The sequence below is a fragment of the Ranitomeya variabilis genome, chromosome 2 (assembly GCF_051348905.1).
Source record: "Ranitomeya variabilis isolate aRanVar5 chromosome 2, aRanVar5.hap1, whole genome shotgun sequence".
Taxonomy (NCBI): Eukaryota; Metazoa; Chordata; class Amphibia; order Anura; family Dendrobatidae; genus Ranitomeya; species Ranitomeya variabilis.
The window spans coordinates 55,541,714-55,556,134 of NC_135233.1; positions in this window are offsets into that span (position 1 = coordinate 55,541,714).

A 14,421-nucleotide genomic window follows, 5' to 3' on the forward strand; every position below is an offset into this window, starting at 1 on the left:
ATAGAATCAATATTTTATCAGCATAAGAATATCACTAGAGGACTACTTGACCTGTTGCCTCATAGTCCTCCATATTCATGAGCTCTGTGTAACCCTGAGTCCACCCCTGATTGGCAGCTTTCTACCTATCCACTGTGTACACAGAAAGCTGCCAATCAGGGCTGTGGACTGAGTTATACACAGCTCAGCATTCAGAGAACTGCCTGATCTGCAAAAGATAAAACTTATCAAAACTGCAGCAAGCTGCCCAGGACGGGGTAGCAATGTGTGACCACATGGTGGAGAGTGTTTGGATCTGTATGGTCCGTGTGCCTGGTCCTGGAAGCCTATGTGTTGGGAGTGATATCTCCCTGAATAGCACGTGGTGGAGCTTTGGCACTGAGTGGCCTGTGTGTTGGACGGTCCCAGCTGGAGACGGACGTCCTGAAGAGCGCACGGAGAGGCCTGTGTGTTTGATGGTCCCAAGTGGGGACGGACGTCCTGAAGAGTGCACGATAAGGCCGAATGTGCAGAGTCTGTGAAGGCACTGTGTTAGGGAGCTACTGACCTTCGTAGGGTCTGGACTGTCAAGAGTGCCCTGGTCGCAAGGACAGTGACCCCCGTAAGACAGCTCCCTTACGGAGGTCACTGTCCTTGTGAGAGAGAACTGACAGGAGATCAGCGTGTGGAGCAGGAGCTCCAGAAAGGTAACACCCGAAAAGGGGGCTATTATAATGGCAGAGAGTATCTGCCAGTGGAACAGACTGTTGGTGCTTGTTGTGTTCCATGGACATTGATGAACTGTGTGGCATGCGGTCACCCATGGCAACTGGACAAAGTAAGGTCCAGCATGTTTAGAGTCTGTGAGATGAAGCCATATATGAAGTGATGTAATGAACTGTTCGTGGTTGCGGTTTATGATACCTGAATAAACTGGATAGACTGTTTTGTGTTAAAAAACGTTCCCGTTTGCATTTATCGCATTACCAAGCGAGTATTCCCCAACCCGCTATCTCACAATATCATGTTTTGACCTCCAAACATGGTGTATTATGGCATCCAATGTGTTCATTTTTGGCCTCATCTGACCAGACTATATTCTCCCAGTATATCACAGGCTGTCTAAATGTTGTTGAGCAAACTTTAAACACGAGTGAACATGCTTTTTATTCAGCAATAGAGTCTTGCTTGGCGAGCGTGCATACAGGTCATAGAGATTAAGTGCATTACTTCTTTGAATCAATTGTACCTGCTGATTCCAGGTATTTCTGTAGTTCTCCACAAGTGGTCCTTGGTTCTTGGACAACTCTTCTGATAATTATTTTCAATCCTCTGTCTGATGTTTAGGGGAGCACCTGGTCGTGGCCAATTTATGGTGAAATTATGTTCTTTCCACTACCGGTTTATGGCCCAACAGTGCTCACTGGAACCTTCAGTAGTTTAGAAATTCTTCTGTAACCAATGTCATCAGTGTGCTTTGCAACAAAAAGGTTGTGAAGGTCTTGAGACAGCTCACTGGATTTACCCTGGTTTTATTAGCTGATATTATTTGTCACTAAGTGGCAGGTTTGATTAATAATTACTAATGGATTTGAGTTGGAGTCAGGACTTTCCATAGGTTTTTGCACCTCTCTTTATTCTTGTGTTCAGTACACTTTCCCTGTGTTATTTCTCATTATTTCACATAACTTAATTTATGGACATCTATGGATTGATTGCTTTATGTGTGTAGATTGGATGGGTTGTTACTGACATCTGGTGAAAATTTCATGTCAATAACACCTTTACAAACACCTTTACAAACATATCTAATTTGAAAATTGGTCACGTGTTCAATACTTATTTCACCCTCACCCACTGTAAAAACTGGGCTCAGCATAAATGAATACACCCCCATTTAAAAAGTAAGAATTTAATCAATATCTCATTAAACACAAGAACAATTTTTAAAATTTTGACAAGACTGAGTTTCATAGAAAATATTTTAACTTATAATGTGAAATTACTGTTAATAATATAACTTTATTTGCAAAATCTTCAGTATTACTCAAATTAGTAGATGCAAAAGATGAAAACACTGAATATCAAAAGCTACTTAATCTAGTATCTTGTATGACCTGCTTGATTTTGAAGGCTGGAATGAACAATTGGATGACATATTGCAACATCTATTTCCATTCTTCAAGACCAAACTCTTTTAGAGCCTGGATGCTAGATGGAGAGTGAGACTCAAGTTGAAATGCTACAGAATCCTTAGATGTGTATTTTTGATCGTCATGTTAGAAAACTGCACGTCTACCAAGGTCACAGAGTGGTGGTAGCAACTTCTTTTATAATATTATTAATAGAGCAGTACATCTGTGAATTATCATCAATGAAATGTAGCTCCTCAACACCAGTAACACTCATGTAGCCCCACATAAGGACAAAGCTGCCACCATGTTTTACTTTAGGTATTCTTCATTGTACTCTTCAATTTCACAACGTCATCCAGTTTTGAAGCCATCAGTTCCAAAAACATTTACCTTGGTCACATCACTCTAGAGCAGGGAGTTCATATTCCTCCGCATGGGCCCTGGCAAACTGTAGGCGGCTTTTTTATGCACGGGATTTAGGAGAGGGTTCCTTCATTGACAAAAACCACGTATGACATTCCTCTACAATGTACGCTTTATTGGGTCATGGGAAACACTCACCCCAATTTAGCTTTCTATTTTTTTAACTAACTGCAGTGAACTTGTATGTCGATTTTATTTAATCCTTCTCATCAGGACATGCTCCTGTTAAGGTTATAACTACCATGGTCAGCCTAGACATCTCTGTGAGATGGTTGCGGTTCCATACTTTTTTTAAAAAATGTAGGACTTTTGGTACAGTATTCTGACTGATAAATAAAGCTTTGCTGATCTTCTTGTAACCTTCTCCTTTCTTGTGTAATGAAATTATTTTCTTTCTCAGGTCTTGCTGCATTCCTCTTCCATGTGGTGCCATTACTGACAGCATGAAATGGGAAGGGGTTTTCTTTACTAAGTAATGCCTTTTGCAGCCAACTGTTGCTGGACACCATTCAATTAATAATTAGACATACTTATGGTTGAATTCTTGTTAATTAGAATGTTCAAGTCTAAACTTTATCTTTGATCATGATTTCACTGGGGCACACTCATTTTTGCAGCATGATCTTGAATTATTTATACACTGTAAGGATTCACTCCCTCTGGTAGGCATTAGACATTAGGCCTTAGGTGGTGTTCACACTGGCAATGCAGTTCTGGTCCAAACATGTGCTTGCTTTTATTGCTTTCCACAGGTTGCACAGCATTAAAAACAACAAAATTATAAACATGAATCACTAGCCTTGACTAAAAGCTAATTATACAGTATATACCCTGACTACTTCCGACACTGCTGGGCTAGCTCTAGTTCAATCAAACAAAAATATCAACCACTGATACTTGCAGTTTTATGCACATGGCCTGTGCTAACTATTCTCAAAGACATTCTGGCTTGTTTCTCTCTTTAACTTCAATACACATCCAGTCCACTCAACCTCTCCAGCAGACTGACTTAGATAAGCACATAGCCTGTTTATATGCAGAGCTAGCCAGGTGTAATAATCAAAGCCTGTACAGCTAGGATATAACCCTAGTCTACCTGGCATTAATGCAACATATATATGAAATGATAGCTTACAAATCTCTAAATTGTGAATATAAAGTACAACTCATCTCGCAATAAAACACAACCTGTTTTGAAGCTATACCAAACTGCTTGTGTACAGAGGGGCATGAGGGCACATAGAAGGAAATCATTCTTTTTGCAGAGATCCAGCTTGTTTGACATTTTTAATGGCAATGGTCTCTGGGAAAAATTCTGCAGACTATTACCTCTCCTCCAGAAGGAACATTGTCCCTCTATGATGACCTATTGGTAACTTTCCTTTATCAGCCAAAAACTGTGAGATACCCATCTGTAGGCTGTACTTTTAGTGGGTGCAGCCGACCAACAACATAAAAAATGCAAAGTCCTAAATAATATATGTTCTGTCTTCATACACGTTGATACAGTGTGTGATCTGACATACGGCATAAACCACTTCTGTCTCCCAAATAAGCACAACTGATACTTATAACTAGCAGGGAAGGAATACAGGATGATGCAACGTCTACATGTAACTACATACAATAACTCACAGATAATAGATTTCCCAGGTACTAGTTGCTATACAGTAATCACATTCTGTAGAACACTATATTGCAAGAACAGGGATAACAATCTTACCGGATAAACTTAACCAGGGTGGAAAGTAAGTGAGGTAGTTCCAACACAGCAGATTAACACGAGTGTCCAGGAAAATACACAGAGAGAAAATGGGGAATTTCCCTATCCCAGGATACCTTGGTGCAACCCAGAATGCAACACTCTAATTATTACTGAAAAAACACAGGTAATAAATTTAACCACCACTGGGTGGTGCTATAACACAGCAAAAAAACAAAACACTAATAGTAGTGAAACTTTAATGCTTGAAACGAACCCCTGTCCTTCATTAGAAAGGGCAGAACACTCCCCGCTTGGCATCAACCGATGCCACCTACAGGTTCTTTTGGCGAAAACAGTAAGACAAGTTCGGCTACTGGTCTGAGAAATAGTTTACTCTCCCTGGACTTGCCTACTTTGACCTCAACCTTACAGACCTTCCCATCTTTGCTTGGGAATACTTTAGTGATGAGGCCTAGTGGCCACTGATTACGGTGACACTGGCTGTCTTTCATGAGAACGACATCACCGGTTTTGATGTTTGGTTTGTCGGTCTGCCACTTCTTCCTTGGTTGTAAAGTGGAGAGGTACTGCTTCCTCCATCTGTCCCAGAAGGTATTGGAGAGACTTTGGACTTGTCTCCATTGTCGTCTGTAAAGGTCCTTGTTGCTGAAATCTCCAGGTGGAGCGCTGAGGATTCTGGCTTTCTGAGTAAGCAACATGGCAGGAGTGAGAATGGTCGGATCTCCAGAGTCACTAGAAAGTGAAGTCAATGGTCTAGCATTAATGATGGCCGAAACTTCTGCCAAGAATGTGATCAAACTTTCATGTGTGAGTTTTGCACTACCTGCTTGCAAGAAAATGGAGTCAAGGATTCTGCGTACTATTCCTATCATCCTCTCCCAAGCACCTCCCATGTGAGAAGAGTGTGGTAGATTGAAAGTCCAGGTACATCCCTGCTCACTCAATTATCTTTCCACACTGGTGGTGTCTAGGTTGGAAGGAATTTGAAGTTCTTTCACTGCTCCTACAAAGTTGGTACCTCTATCGGAGCGTATGTGCTTCACGGGGCCTCTGATGGCGATGAAACATCGGAGTGCATTTATAAACCCTGAAATGTCCATGGACTCAATTACTTCGATGTGGACTGCTCTGATGGACATACAGGTGAACATAACCGCCCAGCGTTTGGCGTTGGCCTGGACTCTTCTAGTGTTCCATGCAACCACAGACCATGGCCCGAATACATCCAGTCCGACGTTGGTAAAAGGAGGTTCTGTACTAAGTCTGTCTGATGGGAGATTGTCCATCTTCGGCTTTTGAGTCCCGCCACGGAGTTTGCGACAAATCACGCAATTGTGAATGAGTTTACTCACGCATCGCTTTGCTCCAACTACCCATAGTCCAGCAGTTCCTAGATTTCCTTCGGTAAACAGTCGGCCCTGATGTTTCACCAAAACGTGGTGGTGTTGCACAAGCAGGGTCGTGACATGATGATGTCCGGGAATTATTACAGGGTGTTTCTCCCCAAATTCCACTTCAGCTTCTTGAAGACGACCTCCAATTCTTAACAGCCCTGTTGTGAGTTCCGTTCTCGAACTCCCTCCTGTGGTCATGAATGGTACTTCGGCGAGTTCTGTCTGTGAACTCCCTCTGGTGGCTGTGAGTGGAGCTACTAGCCATTGAGGTGTTTTCCTCACCTGCTCTAGTTTATTGCTAGACTGGCTTCTCTATTTAACTCCACTCAGATCGTTAGTGCATGCCAGCTGTCGATGTCTTAGCATTGGTTCAGATCTCTCTGGGACCTTTCTGAGGACCTGTCTATTCCAGCAGAAGCTAAGTTCATGCTAGTTTATTTGTTGATCATTGTTTTCTTGCTAAGTTCTAATCCAGCTTGCTACCATGATATTGCCTTGCTAAGCTGGAAGCTCTGGGGGTGCAGAGTGGCACCACCGCACCGTGAGTCGGTGCGGGGGTCTTTTTGCACACTCTGTGTGGTTATTTGTAGTTTTTTGTGTTGACCGCAAAGATCCCTTTGCTATCCTCAATCTGTTTAGTTAGACTGGCCTCCTTTGCTGAAACCTATTTCATTCCTGTGTTTGTGTATTCCTCTTAAACTCACAGTCAATACTTGTTGGGGGCTGCCTTTACCTTTGGGGAATTTCTCTGAGGCAAGGTGAGGCTTTGTTTCCTATCTTTAGGGGTAGTTAGCTCTTAGGCTGTGAAGAGGCGTCTAGGCAGAGTCAGGCACGCTCCACGGCTATTTCTAGTGTGTGTGATAGGAGTAGGGTTTGCGGTCAGCAGAGTTCCCACTTCCCCAGAGCTCGTCCCGATTCCGTGTTTAACCATCAGGTCATTCCGGGCGCTCCTAACCACCAGGTCCATAACAGTACAGCTGGCCCACAAAGTGTTAATGCATCTCAATAGAGGGAAAAGAGAAGTTCTGAGACCATTTTTTTCCTCTGCAGTGTGTTTTGTCTTTCTTTTCCCCTTAACCTCTGGGTGGTTCAGGACTCAGGTGCAGATATGGACATTCAGGGTCTGTCCTCTAGTGTGGATCAACTCACTGCAAGGGTACAAAGCATTCAAAATTATGTAGTTCAGAGTCCGATGTTTGAGCCTAGAATACCAATTCCTGATTTGTTTTCTGGGGATAGATCTAAGTTTCTGAATTTCAAAAATAATTGTAAACTGTTTCTTGCTCTGAAACCCCGCTCTTCTGGTGACCCCATTCAGCAAGTAAAAATCATTATTTCTTTGTTACGTGGCGACCCTCAAGACTGGGCATTCTCCCTGGCGCCAGGAGATCCTGCATTGCTAAATGTAGATGCGTTTTTTTTCTGGTGCTGGGATTGCTTTATGATGAACCTAATTCTGTGGACCAGGCAGAGAAAATTTTGCTGGCTTTGTGTCAGGGTCAGGATGAAGCGGAGGTTTATTGCCAGAAGTTCAAAAAGTGGTCTGTGCTTACTCAATGGAATGAGTGTGCCCTGGCAGCAATTTTCAGAAAGGGTCTTTCTGAAGCCCTTAAGGATGTTATGGTGGGGTTCCCCACGCCTGCTGGTCTGAATGAATCAATGTCCTTGGCCATACAGATCGATCGGCGCTAGTGCAGCGCCCCAGAGTCCTGGTCGTTGCAGTACTGAAGCTCTGCCGCTAAGGGGAGCTATGGTACGTCTGATGGCACTGAAGGAGTTCATCTGACCAGGTATCACATACACCAATACATTTCACAGTCGGGCCTCCAGGGGGAGCTAAGGGTGCTATTTATTAGGCCACTCCTCACCGTGTGGGTAAACTGGGGGTCAGGCAGGAAGTTAGTGCAGAAAGCTGACTGGGTTGGAACCAGGCAACACCTTGTGGCAGGAGGTGTTGTGGGGGAAGATTCGGTAGGGTCCCTGTCAGGTTTGGGACCCTGACAGAGGCCTGGCAACGAGAGAGAACGTCACGGGACCGTGCCTGCTCAGCACAGTGGCGGTGCCCTAAGAAAGGATCAGAAGCGAGATATATTGTGCTGAGTGAGAAACGAGATCAAAGCAACAAGGAGAATACCAGTAGGAGTCGTGCTGTAAGACCGAGGCAACATCCTACTGAGGCGCACAGCCGGCGGCCGGAACACCGAGGAAGTATTTCTATATATAGCTTCAGGCAATACTTCAAACCAACGACAGGACAGTCAGTCATAGGTGGGCTGTCTCACCTAAATCACCTAAGAAGACATAGGGGGCAACCTGTGGAGAGGGGCGACTCTAGGGTCCCGGAAGAGCTCCGAGCCTACCCGTCATACGGGTGCGTCCCAACCATAACACCGGGAGGGACGGATTAGCAGAACATCATCTAATCGAGTTGTGAGGGAACACGAGAAACAGACACAACAGTTGTGGGGACTTTCCGTAAGCACAGCAGGGGAGGACCACAACACATAGCGCTAGCAGGAAGGCACAGATTTCCACCTGCAAAGAGAACTCTGGAGGTGCCATTGGACCGGCCGGACTTGCGCAGCCTGGTTAACTGTATTCCGGACTGAGGATCCCGAGACCTTCAGTAAAGAGGTAAAGAGACTGCAACCTGGTATCCTCGTTATTTACTGCGACCGGCACTTCACCACTACACCATTCACCACCCTTTCACCGGACGTCCCCGCGCAGGCAGGGCCACGGACCGGGTCTAGCCACCGTGACAACCCCAGAACCGAGACTCAGAGGCCCGGTACCGGGTACCCCTCGGCCCTGCGGCCGTGGGGGCGCTCCACTTACGTGAGCGCAAAATGCACCATTTGGCGGTATCCTCTGAGCAGAGGCCTGAGCCTATGCAATGTGATAGGACTTTGACCAGAGCTGAACGGCAAGAACACAGACGTCAGAATGGGCTGTGTTTTTACTGTGGTGACTCCACTCATGCTATCTCTGATTGTCCTAAGCGCACTAAGCGGTTCGCTAGGTCGGTCACCATTGGTACTGTACAGCCTAAATTTCTTTTGTCCGTTACTCTGATTTGCTCTTTGTCGTCCTACTCTGTTATGGCATTTGTGGATTCAGGCGCTGCCCTGAATTTGATGGACTTGGAGTTTGCCAGGCGCTGTGGTTTTTTCTTGGAGCCATTGCAGTATCCTATTCCTTTGAGGGGAATTGATGCTACGCCTTTGGCCAGGAATAAGCCTCAGTACTGGACCCAGTTGACCATGTGCATGGCTCCTGCACAACAGGAGGATATTCGCTTTTTGGTGTTGCATAATCTGCATGATGTGGTCGTGTTGGGTTTGCCATGGCTACAGGTCCATAATCCAGTATTGGATTGGAAATCTATGTCTGTGTCCAGTTGGGGTTGTCAAGGGGTACATGGGGATGTTCCATTATTGTCAATTTCTTCCTCCACTCCTTCTGAAGTCCCTGAGTTTTTGTCGGATTACCGGGATGTGTTTGATGAGCCCAAATCCAGTACCCTACCTCCTCATAGGGATTGTGATTGTGCTATTAATTTGATTCCTGGTAGCAAATTCCCTAAGTGACGACTTTTCAATTTGTCTGTGCCAGAACACGCCGCTATGCGGAGTTATATAAAGGAGTCCTTGGAGAAAGGGCATATTCGCCCGTCGTCGTCACCATTGGGAGCAGGGTTCTTTTTTGTGGCCAAGAAAGATGGCTCTCTGAGACCTTGTATAGATTACCGCCTTCTCAATAAAATCACGGTCAAATTTCAGTACCCTTTGCCTCTACTGTCTGATTTGTTTGCTCGGATTATGGGGGCTCTGGTGAGGGTTCGGTGACCCCTCCTCAAGGGGGGGGTACTGTTGTGAGTTCCGTTCTCGAACTCCCTCCTGTGGTCATGAATGGTACTTCGGCGAGTTCTGTCTGTGAACTCCCTCTGGTGGCTGTGAGTGGAGCTACTAGCCATTGAGGTGTTTTCCTCACCTGCTCTAGTTTATTGCTAGACTGGCTTCTCTATTTAACTCCACTCAGATAGTTAGTGCATGCCAGCTGTCGATGTCTTAGCATTGGTTCAGATCTCTCTGGGACCTTTCTGAGGACCTGTCTATTCCAGCAGAAGCTAAGTTCATGCTAGTTTATTTGTTGATCATTGTTTTCTTGCTAAGTTCTAATCCAGCTTGCTACCATGATATTGCCTTGCTAAGCTGGAAGCTCTGGGGGTGCAGAGTGGCACCACCGCACCGTGAGTCGGTGCGGGGGTCTTTTTGCACAATCTGTGTGGTTATTTGTAGTTTTTTGTGTTGACCGCAAAGATCCCTTTGCTATCCTCAATCTGTTTAGTTAGACTGGCCTCCTTTGCTGAAACCTATTTCATTCCTGTGTTTGTGTATTCCTCTTAAACTCACAGTCAATACTTGTGGGGGGCTGCCTTTACCTTTGGTGAATTTCTCTGAGGCAAGGTGAGGCTTTGTTTCCTATCTTTAGGGGTAGTTAGCTCTTAGGCTGTGAAGAGGCGTCTAGGCAGAGTCAGGCACGCTCCACGGCTATTTCTAGTGTGTGTGATAGGAGTAGGGTTTGTGGTCAGCAGAGTTCCCACTTCCCCAGAGCTCGTCCCGATTCCGTGTTTAACCATCAGGTCATTCCGGGTGCTCCTAACCACCAGGTCCATAACACAGCCCATCTTGGTCGATGATTGGATCAAGGTTCTTCAAGACACTGTCTCTAGAAACAGGTTGGTTTTATTGAGGTTATCTATTTCTTTGGCGTAACATTCACGTTGTATGGAATGAATTATAACGTTCTTGGCATTTTCCATGTTTGGAACGGTAAAGGCAAGCTTGCAGTGGTGCCAACCCTTGCAAGGTTTCTGAATGGCGGGTGATGTTGACTTATAGGACCGAGCCACATGAATCAAACAAACGAGGTCACGAACAAGCGAGTTCCAAGTTGAGAACCTGTTGAAACGGTGGGATTTGAGGTGATTGTCTTTAGTCACCATACGTAGAACGGATACCTGAGAGCGGATTTCCTCATCTGCCTCTGGATCTACCAGTTCAAAGATGTTTGACTTGTCCATGTTTGGTGTCGAACGGTATAAGAATGTAGGGTGTTGTGATTTTGCTTTTTGCTCCCTCTAGTGGTCATTAGTGATTTGACTCTGGAGCTTCTGTCTTTTCCTATATCCTCACCTGGGCCGTTAGTTCAGGGGCGTTGCTATATAAGCTCCCTGGACCTTCAGTTCAATGCCTGGCATCGTTGAAATCAGAGCTAATCTGTTGTGCTCTTGTCCTATGATCCTGGTTCCTGTATTTCAAGCTAAGTCTGCTTCCTTGCTTTTTGCTTTTGTTTTGTTTGGTATTTTTGTCCAGCTTGTTCCAATCTGTATCCTGACCTTTGCTGGAAGCTCTAGGGGGCTGGTGTTCTCCCCCCGGACCGTTAGACGGTTCGGGGGTTCTTGAATCTCCAGCGTGGATTTTTATAGGGTTTTTGTTGACCAGATAAGTTATCTTGCTATATTCTGCTATTAGTAAGCTGGCCTCTCTTTGCTGAACCTGGTTAATTTCTGTGTTTGTCATTTCCTCTTACCTCACCGTTATTATTTGTGGGGGGCTTGTATCTTGCTTTGGGGTCCCTTTCTCTGGAGGCAAGAGAGGTCTTTGTTTTCTTCTCCTAGGGGTAGTTAGATTCTCCGGCTGGCGCGAGTCATCTAGCGATCACCGTAGGCATGATCCCCGGCTACTTCTAGTGTTGGCGTTAGGAGTAGCTATTTGGTCAACCCAGTTACCACAGCCCTATGAGCTGGATTTTTTGAATCTCGCAGACTTACACGTTCCTCTGAGACCCTGTCCACTGGGGTCATAACAGTATGCCAGGCCGGTATTAAATGCATTGCAGAAGTGGGATTATTAGAAAGAAAATTTTGAGGTTTTTTTTTCCCTCTCTCATTTTTTTTTTTTTTTTTTTCTTTTCCCCTTTACCTCAGAGTGGCTTAAGCTTGCTGCAGACATGAATGTCCAGACCTTGATTACAAGTGTGGACCAGCTTGCCTCTCGTGTGCAGGGTATACAAGATTATGTTACCAGAAATCCTAGGTCTGAACCCAAGATTCCGATTCCTGAACTGTTTTCAGGAGACCGATTTAAGTTTAGGAATTTCAGGAATAATTGTAAATTGTTTTTGTCCCTGAAACCTTGTTCGTCTGGAGACTCTGCTCAACAAGTAAAAATTGTTATTTCATTCTTACGGGGTGACCCTCAAGATTGGGCTTTTTCGTTGGCGCCAGGAGATCCGGCATTGGCTGATATTGATGCGTTTTTTCTGGCGCTCGGTTTACTTTATGAGGAACCCAATCTTGAGATTCAGGCAGAGAAAGCCTTGCTGGCTATGTCTCAGGGCCAGGACGAGGCTGAGGTGTATTGCCAAAAATTTCGGAAATGGTCCGTGCTGACACATTGGAACGAGTGTGCACTGGCCGCTAATTTTAGAAATGGCCTTTCTGAGGCCATTAAGAATGTTATGGTGGGTTTTCCCATTCCCACAGGTCTTAATGATACCATGTCCCTGGCTATTCAAATTGACCGGCGGTTGCGGGAGCGCAAAACCGCAAATTCCCTCATGTTGTTGTCTGAACAGACACCTGATGTGATGCAATGTGATAGAAAAACCGCAAATTCCCTCATGGTGTTATCTGAACGGACACCTGATTTGATGCAATGTGATAGAATCCTGACTAGAAATGAGAGGAAAATTCATAGACGCCGGAATGGCTTGTGCTACTACTGTGGTGATTCTACACATGTTATCTCAGCATGCTCTAAACGTATATCTAAGGTTGTTAGTCCTGTCACCGTTGGTAATTTGCATCCTAAGTTTATTCTGTCTGTAACTTTGATTTGCTCACTGTCATCTTATCCTGTCATGGCGTTTGTGGATTCAGGTGCTGCCCTGAGTCTTATGGATCTCTCATTTGCTAAGCGCTGTGGTTTTATTCTTGAACCATTAGAAAATCCTATCCCTCTTAGGGGTATTGATGCTACGCCATTGGCAGAAAATAAACCGCAGTATTGGACACAGGTTACCATGTGCATGACTCCTGAACACCGCGAGGTGATACGTTTTCTCGTTCTACATAAAATGCATGATTTGGTTGTTTTGGGGCTGCCATGGTTACAGACCCATAATCCAGTCCTTGACTGGAAGGCTATGTCAGTGTCTAGTTGGGGCTGTCGTGGTATTCATGAGGATTCCCTGCCTGTGTCTATTGCTTCTTCTACGCCTTCGGAAGTTCCGGAGTATTTGTCTGATTATCAGGATGTCTTTAGCGAGTCCAGGTCCAGTGCATTGCCTCCTCATAGGGAATGTGACTGTGCAATAGATTTGATTCCAGGCAGTAAATTTCCTAAGGGAAGACTGTTTAATCTGTCGATACCTGAACATACCGCTATGCGTTCATATATCAAGGAGTCTCTGGAGAAAGGACACATCCGTCCGTCTTCTTCCCCTCTTGGTGCGGGATTCTTTTTTGTGGACGGATCTTTGAGGCCTTGTATTGACTATCGGCTTTTAAATAAGATCACTGTCAAATTTCAGTATCCTTTGCCGCTGTTGTCTGACTTGTTTGCCCGGATTAAAGGTGCCAAGTGGTTTACCAAGATAGACCTTCGTGGTGCGTACAACCTTGTGCGCATTAAGCAAGGGGATGAATGGAAAACCGCATTCAATACGCCCGAAGGTCATTTTGAGTACTTGGTGATGCCTTTTGGGCTCTCTAATGCCCCTTCAGTTTTTCAGTCCTTTATGCATGACATTTTCCGGAACTATCTGGATAAATTTTTGATCGTTTATCTGGATGATATTCTGTTTTTTTCTGATAATTGGGACTCGCATGTGGAGCAGGTCAGGATGGTCTTTAAAATTTTGCGTGAAAATTCTTTGTTTGTCAAGGGCTCAAAGTGTCTTTTTGGTCTACAGAAGGTTCCCTTTTTGGGGTTCATTTTTTCCCCTTCTGCTGTGGAGATGGACCCAGTCAAGGTCCGAGCTATTCTTGATTGGACTCAGCCCTCGTCAGTTAAGAGTCTTCAGAAGTTCTTGGGTTTCGCTAACTTCTACCGTCGTTTTATCGCTAACTTTTCTAGCATTGTGAAACCTTTGACGGATATGACCAAGAAGGGCTCCGATGTGGTTAATTGGGCTCCTGCTGCCGTGGAGGCTTTCCAGGAGTTGAAACGTCGGTTTACTTCGGCGCCTGTTTTGTGCCAGCCTGATGTCTCGCTTTCCTTTCAGGTTGAGGTGGATGCTTCAGAGATTGGAGCAGGGGCCGTTTTGTCGCAGAGAGGCCCTGGTTGCTCTGTTATGAGACCTTGCGCCTTTTTCTCTAGGAAGTTTTCGCCTGCGGAGCGAAATTATGATGTGGGCAATCGGGAGTTGTTGGCCATGAAATGGGCATTTGAGGAGTGGCGTCATTGGCTCGAGGGTGCTAAGCATCGTGTGGTGGTCTTGACTGATCACAAAAATCTGATGTATCTCGAGTCTGCTAAACGCCTGAATCCTAGACAGGCCCGCTGGTCATTGTTTTTCTCCCGTTTTGACTTTGTTGTCTCGTATTTACCAGGTTCAAAAAATGTGAAGGCCGATGCTCTTTCCAGGAGCTTTGTGCCTGATGCTCCTGGAGTCGCTGAACCTGTTGGTATTCTTAAGGATGGTATTATCTTGTCAGCTATTTCTCCAGATCTGCGACGTGTGTTGCAGAGATTTC